We start from the raw sequence: 13,781 nt of genomic DNA on the forward strand, positions 1-13,781 counted from the left end.
GTGCCGTTCGGCGAACACGAACAATTTGAGAAAAATTCGGCTGTTCGAGGTTATGTTCGATAACTGTTCGTGCACCAAAATCATAACTGGATTTTTTCTCAGTAATGATGAAAATTAATGTTAATACGCAGTTTGAGTGTACAGCGGGGTGGGGGGAGGGGCAGGGGATGGATCTCTGCAGGAACAATGAAGATCTCCATTTTTTTTTCTCTTTCCCGCATTTGCAGTGGGGAGGTGCAATCTGTCAGCCTATCAGCAGCGCACACACGGAGCGAAGTGCTTTTTTTCACACAAGCAAGAGCATGTGTCATTGGCAGTGTATGTCACATGTCCTTGCCCTATAAGACCAAGCCATTTTCCCCGTCGCCACCATTTTCTCACTGCTGCAGCTGCGTGTTAGACGGCACCGCTGTTGCTGTGTGCGCTATACCTTGTTAATTTCAAGCCAATTTTCGCACAAATCTACAGATAGCTTGGGAGTAGGGAATAGTTGTGATTGCAGTCCTTTTAAGGACTAGGTTACAGCATTTCCTACGACTTTTATCAGGCAGGTCTGTGCTCTTAAATAGATAGATTGTGGGAGTAAAGACTAATTGTAATTGGAGTCCTTTTCAGGACTAGGTTACATCAGTTCCTATCAGTTTTTGCCAGGCAGGTCTGTGCCAGTGCTGTGCAAGTTTTTTTCACAGCATTTGGCTGAATCTAGCAAAGCTAATCCTTTTTGGCCTATTGCAGAGTGTGTTAGTCAGTGGAGTAGCCTATCTGTGTTGCAAGATATACCACCTGTGTATAGAATACCAATTTTTTTACTGCACCTAGTGAAGTAAAATCTTTTGGGCATAGCATAATTCTATTAGTCCATCTATACTGACCTCCATCAGGTTGCAAATTGAATATAATTTTTTTCTGCATCTAGCTCTAAAAAAATATTGGGCTTCTAGCTGTGTGTGGGACTTGTTCTATTAATCCATCTATACAGACCTCCATCAGGTTGCAAACTGAATATATTTTTTTCTGCATCTACCTCTGAAAAAATATTGGGCTTCTAGCTGTGTGTGGGACTTGTTCTATTAATCCATCTATACAGACCTCCATCAGGTTGCAAACTGAATATATTTTTTTCTGCATCTACCTCTGAAAAAATATTGGGCTTCTAGCTGTGTGTGGGACTTGTTGTATTAGTCCATCTATACTGACCTCCATCAGGTTGCAAACTGAATATATTTTTTTCTGCATCTACCTCTGAAAAATTATTGGGCTTCTAGCTGTGTGTGGGACTTATTCTATTAATCCATCTATACAGACCTCCATCAGGTTGCAAACTGAATATATTTTTTTTCTGCATCTACCTCTGAAAAAATATTGGGCTTCTAGCTGTGTGTGGGACTTGTTGTATTAGTCCATCTATACTGACCTCCATCAGGTTGCAAACTGAATATATTTTTTTCTGCATCTACCTCTGAAAAAATATTGGGCTTCTAGCTGTGTGTGGGACTTGTTCTATTAATCCATCTATACAGACCTCCATCAGGTTGCAAATTGAATATAATTTTTTTCTGCATCTAACCCAGCCAATAGTTTTGGCCTAATACCACAGTTTGGCCACTCAGCTCTGCTCGGTTCCCATCCATTGTTTTTTTGTGCAAACAACTCCAGAGTTGTGAATTAGTTAACCACCAAAATGAGTGGAAAAAGGCCTGCTGCTGGTGGAAAGGGGAATAGGCGTGTTGGGAAGGGGAAAAAAGGTTGTGTCCGTGGGGTAGGTGTTAAAGCAACAGTAACATCTGCAGAAGAAAGACCATCTTCCAGCCAAACTAAAATGTCTACTTCTTTTAGCGGACAATGTGATAAGATCCCTTTCTTACGGCCACGCCAATCGCTACAAATTCCAGATGAGGCACAAAAACAGCAGGTGCTTCAACGGATATCAAGTGCTCCTTTAAGTGGGCTCTCCTCCACATCAACTTCAACATCACAAATACTCCAGTCCTCAAAGGTGTCACCCCAATCGCACTTGCTTCCTCACAGCTCCCAAATCTCCAGCTGCCCGTCTGAGTATGAGGTAGAACAGATGGTTGAGTCTGCAGAGCTGTTTACTCATACTATAGCCTGGGAATCAGAGGTCGACTCCAGCGCTTCTGTGAATCCAGACGAGGAAATGATCTGCACTGATGCCCAGAATCTTTATGAGTCGGATCCAGGACCAGACGCAGAAGGTTCTGACCATAATGTAGACCCTCATTCCCAAACTGTAACTCCTGTTGGTGGAGACAATGAGGAAGACGATGATAAGACTCAAATACCTGATTGGAGCGACAACTTTAGTTTTTTGTCAGGGCAGGAACAGGTTGGCTCTGAGGACGACGGGTGTGATAACGCACAGGGTGATGATGATGAGGTTGGAGATCCCACTTACTGTCAACCCACAGTCAGCCAAGAGATGAGGTCAGCAGAGGAGGTGGAGGAAGATGCTAGTGACGACGAGGTCAGGTTGCGCCTTCCTGGACAGAGACGTAGTACTGGAAGCACGTCAACAACTGCATCCTCAAACACAACTCTGCCTCTCACCACAAGTCGTGGTGGCTCTTCAGGTCGCATGGGTGCTAAGCCTTGCATAGCCTGGGCATTTTTTCAGATCGATAAAGATGACCCAACTCGTGTTATCTGTAACATTTGTCAGCAAAAGCTAAGTAGAGGCCAAAAAATACATAGTTTGAGTACTTCATGCATGAACCGGCACATGGACATGAAGCATAAGTTGCAGTGGGAAGCTCAGTGTGCTACAATGCGGCCTAGCCGGCCGGGCCAACCACCGTCTGCCATATCTTGTGCATCCGCGGCCTCTTCATCCTCTGTGACTGGGGGGACAGCAGTCACACCTGTTTTGGGGCGCAGACCTGCCACCTCTTTACCCGCAACAGCCAGCGTGATTGGCAGGTCATCATTTTCTTTGGAGGTGGTAACACCAGCTGGTGTTGAGCGCTGTCCGACATCGATAGCACCACTTTTGGATCAAGGCAACCTAACATGTCCGCCTGCATCTTCCTCACAGACCGGCAGTTTGCCGGGGACACCCTTATCAACCCCGTCTAAGCACAATAGCCAGCCCTCGGTCCCTCAGATGTGGACAAGTAAAAGACCATTTCCTCCTAGCCATGAGAAAGCTAAGAGGTTGAATTTCACCATCTGCAAGCTCTTGGCTACAGAAATGCTGCCTTTCCGCCTGGTGGACACAGAGGATTTTCGAGACCTTATGTCCGTCGCAGTGCCCCAGTACCAGATGCCCAGTCGGCACTACTTCTGAAAGAAAGGTGTGCCTGCGCTCCACCAGCATGTCGCACACAACATCACCGCTTCTTTGAGAAACTCTGTGTGTGACAGGGTGCATTTCACCACAGACACTTGGACGAGTAGGCATGGACAGGGGCGTTACATGTCGCTGACTGGGCACTGGGTAACTATGGTGACAGCAGGACAAGGGGCTGCTGTCCAAGTCTTGCCGTCCCCACGAGTTGTGCGTCAATCCTCTTTATGTCAAAGTTCCTCCACTGCTTCTGCCTCCTCAACCTCCTCTCGGTCTTCCACCTGCACCCAAAGCCTGTCTGGTCATGCCACAAGCTTTCTAACTGCGCAGAAGGGATCCTGCACACCTCCTTACTATGCTGGCAGTAGGGCTCAACGTCATCAGGCGGTTTTTACATTGAAATGTCTGGGAAATGTGAGTCACACAGCTGAGGAGTTGTGGTCAGCTCTGGAGAACCAATTTCATGAATGGTTGTCTCCACTGGACCTGAAATCAGGGAAGGCCGTGTGCGACAATGCTGCAAACCTGGGTGCGGCCCTTCGCCGGGGCAATGTCACACACGTGCCTTGTATGGCTCACGTGTTGAACCTGGTTGTCCAGCAATTTTTAGCCCACTATCCCAGACTAGATGGCCTTCTGCAGAGGGCACGGTCGCTGTGTGCTCACTTTCGCCGTTCGCATCCCGCAGCTCAGCGACTTACATCTCTACAGAAGTCGTTGGGCCTGCCACTTCACCGGCTAAAATGCGATGTGCCTACCCGGTGGAATTCAACTCTGCACATGTTGCAGCGACTGTGGCAGCACCGACAAGCCCTGGTGCAATACGTTCTGACGTATAGCCTGGGCCAACGAGATCCAGAGGTGGGGCAAATCACGCTGGAGGAGTGGTCTCAGATCAGGGACCTATGCACCCTTCTGCACAGTTTTGAAATGGCGACGAAGATGTTTAGTGCTGACGATGCCATTATCAGCATGACTATTCTGGTGATTTACATGCTGGAGCACATGTTAAACAGAATTCGGAGTCAGGTGGTGGCACAAGAGGAGGTGGAGGAAGTAGAGGAGGAGGAGTTGTATGCGGAAGGGCTAACATCTGCAAGGTCCAGACGGTCGGCAGCACCAAGGCGGCAGGCATGTGAGGGTGGGGGAGATGGTTTTACCAGGGAGCATGGTAGCAGCCAAACTAGTGAGGAAGGTGCAGGAGCCCAGGAAGAAGTGGAGGACGAACTGATGGAAGACTCATCAGATGAGGGAGACCTTGATCACATTTCTGTTGTGCGAGGTTGGGGGGAGAGGACAGAGGAAGGAAGCATGATTGTTACCTCGCCACCAACACAACAGGGACTTGGTGCTCCTGGATGCGCAACACACATGAGTGCCTTCTTGCTGCACTACCTGCAACATGACCCTCGAATTGTGAGAATTAGAAATAATCCTGACTACTGGGTTGCCACACTGTTAGATCCCCGGTACAAAAGTAAATTTGCAGAAATTATTCCTGCCATAGAAAGGGATGCACGCATGCAGGAGTATCAGCAGAGACTGTTGCAGAATCTTATATGTGCTTTTCCACAAAATACCAGTGGTGCACGTAGTGAATCTCACAGTTCCAACTTGCCAACCGTGGGACCGTCAAGTGTTCAGCACTCAAACCGTAACAGAACCACAGTATCTGCTGGTAACATCAATTTTGCGGAATCATTTCACCACTTTTTTAGCCCATCCTTTGCAAGGCCACAGGAGACAAGAAGTCTGACACATAGTCAACGCCTAGAGACGATGGTACAGGAGTATCTCCAAGTAAACATTGAAGCCACGACTGTGTCACTGGACCCTTGCTCTTTTTGGGCTTCCAATCTGGATAAATGGCCGGAGCTAGCCACTTACGCCTTGGAGATCTTGTCATGCCCCGCAGCCAGCGTTCTGTCTGAACGTGTGTTCAGCGCTGCTGGTGGTGTGCTGACAGATAAGCGCACGCGGCTCTCCACTGATAATGTAGACAGACTCACGTTCATAAAGATGAACAAATCATGGATCCGAAACGACTTTTCTACCCCTGTGTCATCCTGGGGAGAGTAAAAGCTTGATGATTGGTTAAAATCACCCTACCAACCGTTTTAAGCTTTCAAATTACTAATCATGTTTATCTGTATCTTGGCTGGAAAATAATTTGGGCTTTGTAGCAGTGTGCAGCACTGATTCTATTAGGCCATCTATAATAAGCTCCACCAGATTTAAAATTACTAATCATGTTTATCTGTATCTTGACTGGAAAATAATTTGGGCTTTGTAGCAGTGTGCAGCACTGATCCTATTAGGCCATCTATACTAAAGCTTCACCAGATTTAAAATTAATAATAATTTTTAGCTGCATCTAGCCCGGAAAATAATTTTGGGGCTCCGAGATGCGCAAGACACATAAGTGCCTTCTTGCTGCACTACCTGCAGCATGACCCTCATATTGTCAGAATTCGAAGTAATCATGACTACTGGGTTGCCACACTCTTAGATCCCCCAAACTTTTCGATCAACCTTTTCATTTTAATAAAGACCAAAAAAATGGTCATTTTTGAAATTATAAGCATTAGCAGGTTGTTAGAAACTGAAATCAAACAGTTTTCAACTCAAAACTTTATTCTAGGTGATGTTACATTTTCACATAGGACCCCTTGTTCGAAAGGAGCTTCTGAACTCTCTCGTCCATTGAATTTGTCAGGTTTTGGATGGTTTCTGCTTCAATTGTTTTGCATGAGGACAGAATACCCTCCCAGAGCTGTTGCTTAGATGTGAACTGCCTCCCGCCATCATAGACACTCCTTTTAATGATGCTCCAAAGGTTCTGAATGGGGTACAGGTCAGGGGAGCATGGGGGTCACACCATAAGTTTGTCCCCTTTTATGCCCATATCAGCCAGAGATGCAGATGTTTTATGTGCAGCATGAGATGGTGCATTATCATGCAGAAAAATGATCTTGCTGTGAAATACACGGTTCTTCTTCTTGAACCATGGCAGGAAGTGCTGTTTGAGAAAATCCACATACATTATGGAGTTCATCTTTAGCGCCTTCAGGGATCCTAAAGGGGCCGACAATCTCTCTCCCCATGATTCCAGCCCAAAACATTACTCCACCTCCTCCTTGTTGGCGCTGTAGCCGTGTTTGCGTGGGGTGTCCATCAACCAGCCATCCTCCACTCCATCCATCTGGACCATCGAGCGCTGCACGGCACTCATCCGTGAACAAAACAGTTTTGAAATCAGTCTTCATGTAATGTTTGGCCCACTGGAGCCGTTTCTGCTTGTGTGAAGTGGATAGAGGAGGTCGACAGGATGGCGTATGCACAGCTGCAAACCTCTGAAGGACCCTGCATCTTGTTGTTCGGGGGACGTTGGAGGCACAAGCAGCTTCAAAAACTTGTCTGCTGCTATGACAAGGCTTTTTTGCCGCTGCTCTTTCAACCTGACGTAATTGCCTGTAGGAAAGAGTCCTCAATTTGCCCTTATCAGCACGCACACGTGTGTACTGTGAATCAGCTACATACTTCTTGATTGCCAAGACACTTCATCCTGATCATCGCACAATGTTGATTGTAGTCATGCCTTGACCTAAACACTCCACAATTTGTTGCTTCTCAGCAGCCGACACATCCTTTTTCTTTCCCATTTTGGCAGAAAATGTAGGCTGCTTAATAATGTGAGACAACCTTCTTAAGTAGTCTTGCCTTTCATTGGACACACCTGCCAAACTAATTAGCACAGGTGTCTGCAATTGCTTACAGTGATATAAAGAGCCCTGACACACATCACCATCAATGAGTTTAACTGACAAACAAACAAATTCTTCCCTTATCACTCCTAAACACTTTTTGCATAATAATTTGGAACGCAGTGTACATGTGCTTTTCCACAAAACACCAGTGGTTCACGTAGTGAATCTTACAGTTCTAACTTGCCAACCGTGGTCTGTATGGAGTTGTTCAATAAAGGGCCCAAAATTAAGATAACATAGATGGGAGAGGTCTCTATGAATAGGAATTCCTAAGTATTTGATACCCTGTGAGGGCCAGGCAAAGGGAAAGTTGGACTGGATGGAATCCTATATGGATTTGGGGAGGGAGACATCAAGGGCCTCAGACTTCGCTGCATTGATTTTAAAATTTGACCATGTAACAAAGTGATCTATTTCAGCCATAACAGCATGGATGGATATATGTGATTGAGTGATATATACTAGGACATCATCAGCAAATAGAGAGCACTTGTACTCGATGCCTCCCACCTCAATCCACCTAATATTGAGGTTATGGCGAATTGATGAGAGCAGGTGCTCCGTCACTAGGATGTATAAGAGAGGGGACAGAGGACATCCCTGCCTTGTCCCATTGGTGATTGTGAAAGGTGATGAAAATGTTCTGATGCACCCCCTGGGCCTTGGGACACCCGGAGCCGGACCCTTTTTGGTGGATGCTGGTGGTTGTAGTCTTCGTGGCGGCGACCCGGTTCCGTGGCTCAGGGTGGTCAAACCAGTGGCGGAACTATTTATGTGGTTTTGATGTTTAAATGTCCGACTACGCCACCCGTGGATTGCGGTCAGAGTGAACCGCCGCTGCAGGGCAGACCGCTGAGGCTGGTGTTGTGGGTGCAGCAGAGCGTAGCATAACTCCCCACGGGAGGAGTATAGCCTCAGGGCAGTGTATGCGGAGGATGGGGGTGATGGTGCAGGGCAGCAGCAGTAACGACACGGAGTCAGTGATGCAGTCCAGGGCCTTTACTCACAGTTCTTATTATCCAGACCACGTCTGCAGGTAACGGCTGCCCACGTCGTACTGTGCTCACCAGGTGAGGGGCTCAGACAACTCCCAGATAACTTTGGAGCGCTTCACAGGACCCCCTTTGTGTGTCCTTTGTCTGGCCTTTCTTACCAACCCTTCTGTCCGGCTGCCTCGGGCCTCCTCTTGGTAAACTTGGCGCCAGTTTCCCTGACCCTATGTGGTGCCTTCCTAGCGGGTGTAGCGAGGGGCTGCGCCACATAAAATGTCACAGCCTCCGGTTTCTAGCTGAGGGTCGTTTCCTGCCTCCACTAGTTTCGGGGACCGGTCTCCCCCTTTGGCCTGACCCCTCCACGCAGGTGGATTCGGGCGTGCGGTGGCGACTCGCCCGTCCGCACCCCTGGGATCCCTTCATTCCTCGTTCCTGGAGCCTTCTCCGCTCCTCTTCCTTCCTTCTCCCTCTTCCACGCCTGGGCCTCTGTTACTAGGCCCGCCTCCGGAGCAGAGCTCATGCAGAGCCCCTGCTCCCTGCCACTTCTGCTCAGACTTCTCTGCACTGAACTAAGATGGTGCCCACCTTTTATACTCCCTTCTCAATGCACCCAGGAACTGCTTCCTCCCTGCTCCTGCACTACAGGGTTCCCCTTCCTCAGTGTTCCCTCCCCCCACTCAAGCCAGGGACAGGGACTGTCGTGCCCATCTCAGAGGCATATTGGTCGCCCTGCCCCACGGCAATGTGGTGTAATGCATGCAGGTGTCGGGTCCTGATCCACACTCCATCCTTACCTGAGAGTGAGATATCACACCTCTGGGTGAGGTGCAATACCTCTGTAGCAACCGAGCCCTCAGGGTGCTACAGTTCCATTTATCTTCAGCCTAGGTGACGTATTGTGATACAGGGCCGTGATTTTGGCTATAAAAGGGTCCCCTAGACCCCTACCCCAAGCTTTTTAAGAGAATCATATATGGCGTGCCAGGAGACTCTATGGAATGCTTTCTCAGCATCCAACGAGAGTATCTAATTACACATTTTTAACTGCATCTAGCCCAGGAAATACTTTGTGCCTAGTAGCAGTGTCTGCTAGTCAGCGGATTATCCCGGCTGTTAAGCAAGCTACACCACCTGTAGTTTAGACACTTAATTTTTTCAAAGGAAATGCTTCGGGACCATGGGATACTCAGTGAAGAACATCAGGAGGCACCCCAAGGCATAGGGGCTGGGACTGGCAGTAGGATGCCTTGCGGTGGACAGCCGAGCTCGATCCTTATAAAAGCTTTTTAACTGCAGCAGCTTTAGTGGACGCTACTGGAGCTGGAATTACGCGGCTGCTGGCATGAGACTTGCCCTCCAATAGATCCTTGTAAATGGATTTAAAGTGTATTCATTCAAATTAGAGAGACAATTTAAATTAAAAAGCTTAGAGCTGCCTCCACCACAGGGGGGCTCGCTCGACCCACCAGCGGACAGGCACCAGTATTGGGAGAGGGGGGCTGGCCATCAGGGTTCACCGCGGCTCTGGCACAAACCCGGCGACACGGAGGTGGCACGGGCAGGAGCGGACTGGCCGTGTCGGCTTCTCACTTTTTGGATTTTAGAAGGGCATGACATGCCTATATCTGTGTCTCCCCCTCCTTTTACTCCTCCACCTCTTTTATTTTCGCATGACTATATGTACTTGTCACTTTTCCATGTGTTAGTTATGTCTTCTGAGCAGTTTGTCAGCTTTTGGACACCTTTGAAGGTGTTTTCTATGTGTTTCTATGTGTTTTTGTTTGCCTGCCATTGGTTTTAACGGTGTTCGAAGGTGTTCGACGAACAGTTCGACAAACAGTTCGGCGAACACACGGGTGTTCGACGAACCGAACCGAACTCGAACACTACGGGGGTGGCTCAACACTATTGATAACGCACATAATGGTGCCCATTCTTCTGGGGCGGGCGCCACATTCAGTATCAAACACAGTCTCTAGGCGCACAATACCCGGTGATAATGGGTGGCTTCATGTCCTGTTCGTGACGCCAAAGGTGACGCGCCCCTTGGGCTGTGGGGTACTCAGTGCCGGGCTGGTCGTTGCTAGGGGAGATGTCACAGTGGCGGTGACCCAAGGCGGTCAATAAAAGGGGTTATTTACAAGGGATTTATAGTTTTTATATAAAGTTCGTGAGCCTCCTGTGGTATGCGGCTAAAGGGAGCCGCCACTGCGGAGCAGGTCCTCTGGAGCTGTTGTTAATGCAGCAGAATTGGTTTAGCTCTCCACAGGTAGAGCTTAGCTCCAGGACTGTGCTGAGATGTTATAGATATTGCTGTTGCAGTTGTGTTGCAGTGTAGTGCAGGGGGTGATGGCGCAGCAATAAGTTCACAGAGACAGTAGGGTGCAGTCTTCAGGGTTTACTCACAGTTGTTAAGTTCCTCAGGTTACACTTTCTTGATTACAACCTCCCACATCATGCTGCGTTCACCGGGCAGGGGTTCAGCAATCCCTCAGGTATTTCAAGAGTGCCTGCCAGGACCCCGTTCTATATGTCCTTCTCAGCCGTCTTCCTGCGCTGGCCCTCACCCTTCTTGCCCTGGCAAAACAATGTCCCAAGCCGGTATCCTCAGATCTTTCTGGGCAACCTGGAGTTCCCTTGATCCTATGTGGTTACCTTTTTTTCGACTTGAGTGCGGATGTGGCAACTGCACCCTGAAAGTACAGAAACCTCAGTTTCTAGTTAAATTTTGTAATTCTCACTAGTTAGGGGCCGGTCCTCTTTGCGACTGAATCCCTCCACCGCCTGACAGATTCGGGCGTACGGGTGGCCTCCAGCACTGCCCGTACCCCTGGGATCCCCTCTACTTTCCTGGAGCCTGCCTCCTGCTCCTCTCCTCTCTTCTCTCTTTCCTTCTCCTGGGCCTCTCTCTGGGCCCTGCTCCTTCCCTGAGCAGAGCTCCTGCAGAGCTCCTGCTCCCACTACTTCTCCTCTCAGACTGAACTGAACTCCCAAGATGGCTTTCCCTTTTTATATCTTCCTTTCAAGTGCTCCCCTAATCTTCTTCCTCCACCCACACCCACTACATGGTTCCCCCTCACCTTGGTTCCCCCCACTCCAGCCAGGGACAGGGCTCAGCAGGAGTGAGACGCATCTTGCCCCTCCTGCTGGTCTGGAGTAGTGTAGTGTTAGATGCAGGTGTTCGGGTCCCGGGCAGCACTCTATCCTTACCTGAGAGTGAGATACCACACCTCTGGGTGAGATGCAGTACCTCTGTGGCGACTGAACCCGCAGGGGCGCACATTAGCCTGGCCGCAATGTGGAAAATCTTCCTCAGCACCCACAAACATCCAGTACCACCATCTGATACAGTCCGTATTAGCAGGAGGCAGCGTTTCAACAACATGGTGGTAGAGTATGTATGTGTCCACATGTCTCCACGTACTGAGTGATTGGTCTGCCCCATTTAACTTCTGTATCTCCAAATTGGACACATGGCCTCTACACCTCGGAGGTTCTGGCCTGCCCTGTGGCAAGCGTACTGTCGGAACATGTGTTTAGCATGCCAGGGGGTGTGATAACAGACAGACGCATCCGCCTGTCCACAGCCAACATTGCCAAGCTCACATAAAATGAACCAGGCGTGGATCTCACAGGACTTGTCCATACCTTTGGCTGACTACAGAAGTATACCCTGCCGCACTCTGTCACTGTTATACTCCACTGCAGTTTGTTCATTCTATTTGCCATTCCCAATGTTTTGAGGCCTCCTCAAATAAAAAAGCAAACAAAAAATAAAAATGAAAAAAATATAAAAACCAAAAACAGTGTTGGTTACCTCCTCTTCCGCATCTTCCACCTAGACCACCACGTCCAACTGCACCTCCTCCTCAACCTCTTTCTCCACTTGGAACTCCACCTCCTGGTTCAAGATTTTTATTTTTCATTTTTTTTATTCTATATTATTTTAAGTCCATTCTCTAAATAAAAGCAAAAAAAACACAAAAACAGTTTTGGCTACCTCCTCCTCTGCCTCTTCCACCTTCCTCCTGCACCTTCTACTCAACTTGGACCTGAACCTCATGGTTCAAGATTATTATTTTTAATTTTTTTTATTCTATGTTATTTTAAGTCATTTCCCTATCCACATTTGTTTGCAGGTCAATTCTCCTGCTCTTACACCCATATTGCTTTCTTTTGCAGCCATCTAGCCCTTAGTACCATCATTTTACAGCACAAATGGTTGATCCCCATTGGCTTCTATGGGTTTCAAATTCAGGGCCAAATTCGGGTCAAGTTCTGGTACCTGAGCCGAACTTTTGGGCTACAGTTTGACTGAACCCGAAAATCCACGGGTCCGCTCATCCCTACCCATGATCATGATATATCCTGTTTTCGTACTTTATGCTGTGATTAAGTGCTTCCGAATGAGCATGAAACACTTCAGATTGAGATGCTATTATACTGTAAGTATTTTTCATACTTGATCATAGAATTGTATTTCCTGGCCAGATGGTTTTCCATTTTTGAGCTTTCGTTTTTTCCTCCCCTTCTTCCAAGAGCCATATGTTTTTTGTTTTATAGCTGTGTGAGGCCATTTGAGTTTCACTCCACCCGCAGCTGTTAGAGGCAGATAACGGCTGATCATTACAGCTACCTGCCGGAAAAGATGTGGGCTCTGCTTGCAAGCCCACATCACAGTCACGGAGCCGGCATGATATACCAGTACGTCATATGTCAGTAAGGGGTTTAAGAGAACCTGTCGCCACATTTTTCATGTTGAACTGGATACACGATATAATAGTGACTACAGGGAGAAATAAAAATTTTTTGCTTGTTTTGTTTTTTATTTCACCTTTCCATTGCAGAGATATTAGCAATTCAAGTATTTGCCACCTAATGAGTTAATTTTTATTAAGTCCAAGGGTGCGTTAGCAGAGAGGTTTTACTGGAGAGTGTGTACATTTTTCCCCTGTGTGACGTTGACCAATCATTAGCAGGCAGCAACACTCAGGAGAAAGAAGAACATGCCCCACCATAGCTTAGAACAGGCTACTTCTGAGTGAAACATATAATGACAGACAGCCTGATTCCACTGCAGAACCATTCCAAGTTGCTGTGAGCACAGCATACCTGAGTGTCATTACTGAAACCTTTGAGCTCTCATGTTCTGGTAGTCTGGGTGAGGGGAGGAACAGAATAGCAAAGGTAACAGTGCTTTGAGAGGAGGAAAGCAGATACAACGGTTTGTAATGTGACACAGATAAACTCAGCTGCACTGACCCTCCTCCCAAATGATCTGCTAGAAGATTAAATCTCAAAGGTGTCAGTACTGAAGCTTGAATATAAATAATATGGAACTGGCTTAAGTACTGTGTGTACACCAGCTATTCCCTCTTATAATAGAGTGTGCAAAAATATAAATTTTACCCGTTTGGAATAATAACGTATCGAAAGGTCACATTTCAGAGTTAGTAACTCGCGCGTGCAGACTCATTTGTGACTCACCAGGTGGCAGGGCAGCATCAGATCCCAAAATGGCGACTGTGCAAGAGAAAGTGTTTTGTTTTAGAGTATGAGAAGTGTAAATCAATTGTTCCCGTGCAGCAAGTGTTCCGAAGACACCTGTTCACCAGAGAATTCTGCAGTGGTATCGACCATTTAAGGACACAGGATGCTTGTTTTAACGTAAAACCCCCGGACAGGCAAAGTAGTGGAGAGTGTTCGAGAGACCTTTGC

The 13,781-nt window shown here is 47.7% G+C and overlaps 1 protein-coding gene across 1 annotated transcript in view; it reads left to right on the plus strand.

Moving 5' to 3' along the window:
- The window catches only part of LOC141157341 (inter-alpha-trypsin inhibitor heavy chain H3-like), a 308,234-nt gene that overhangs the window by 280,661 nt on the left and 13,792 nt on the right, over positions 1 to 13,781 (plus strand). The gene's annotated exons all lie outside the window — the stretch shown is intronic.

Source organism: Phyllobates terribilis, unplaced genomic scaffold, assembly GCF_046119375.1.
Source record: "Phyllobates terribilis strain yellow unplaced genomic scaffold, ASM4611937v1 Scaffold_8__6_contigs__length_399053987, whole genome shotgun sequence".
In the NCBI taxonomy this organism is placed as follows: domain Eukaryota; kingdom Metazoa; phylum Chordata; class Amphibia; order Anura; family Dendrobatidae; genus Phyllobates; species Phyllobates terribilis.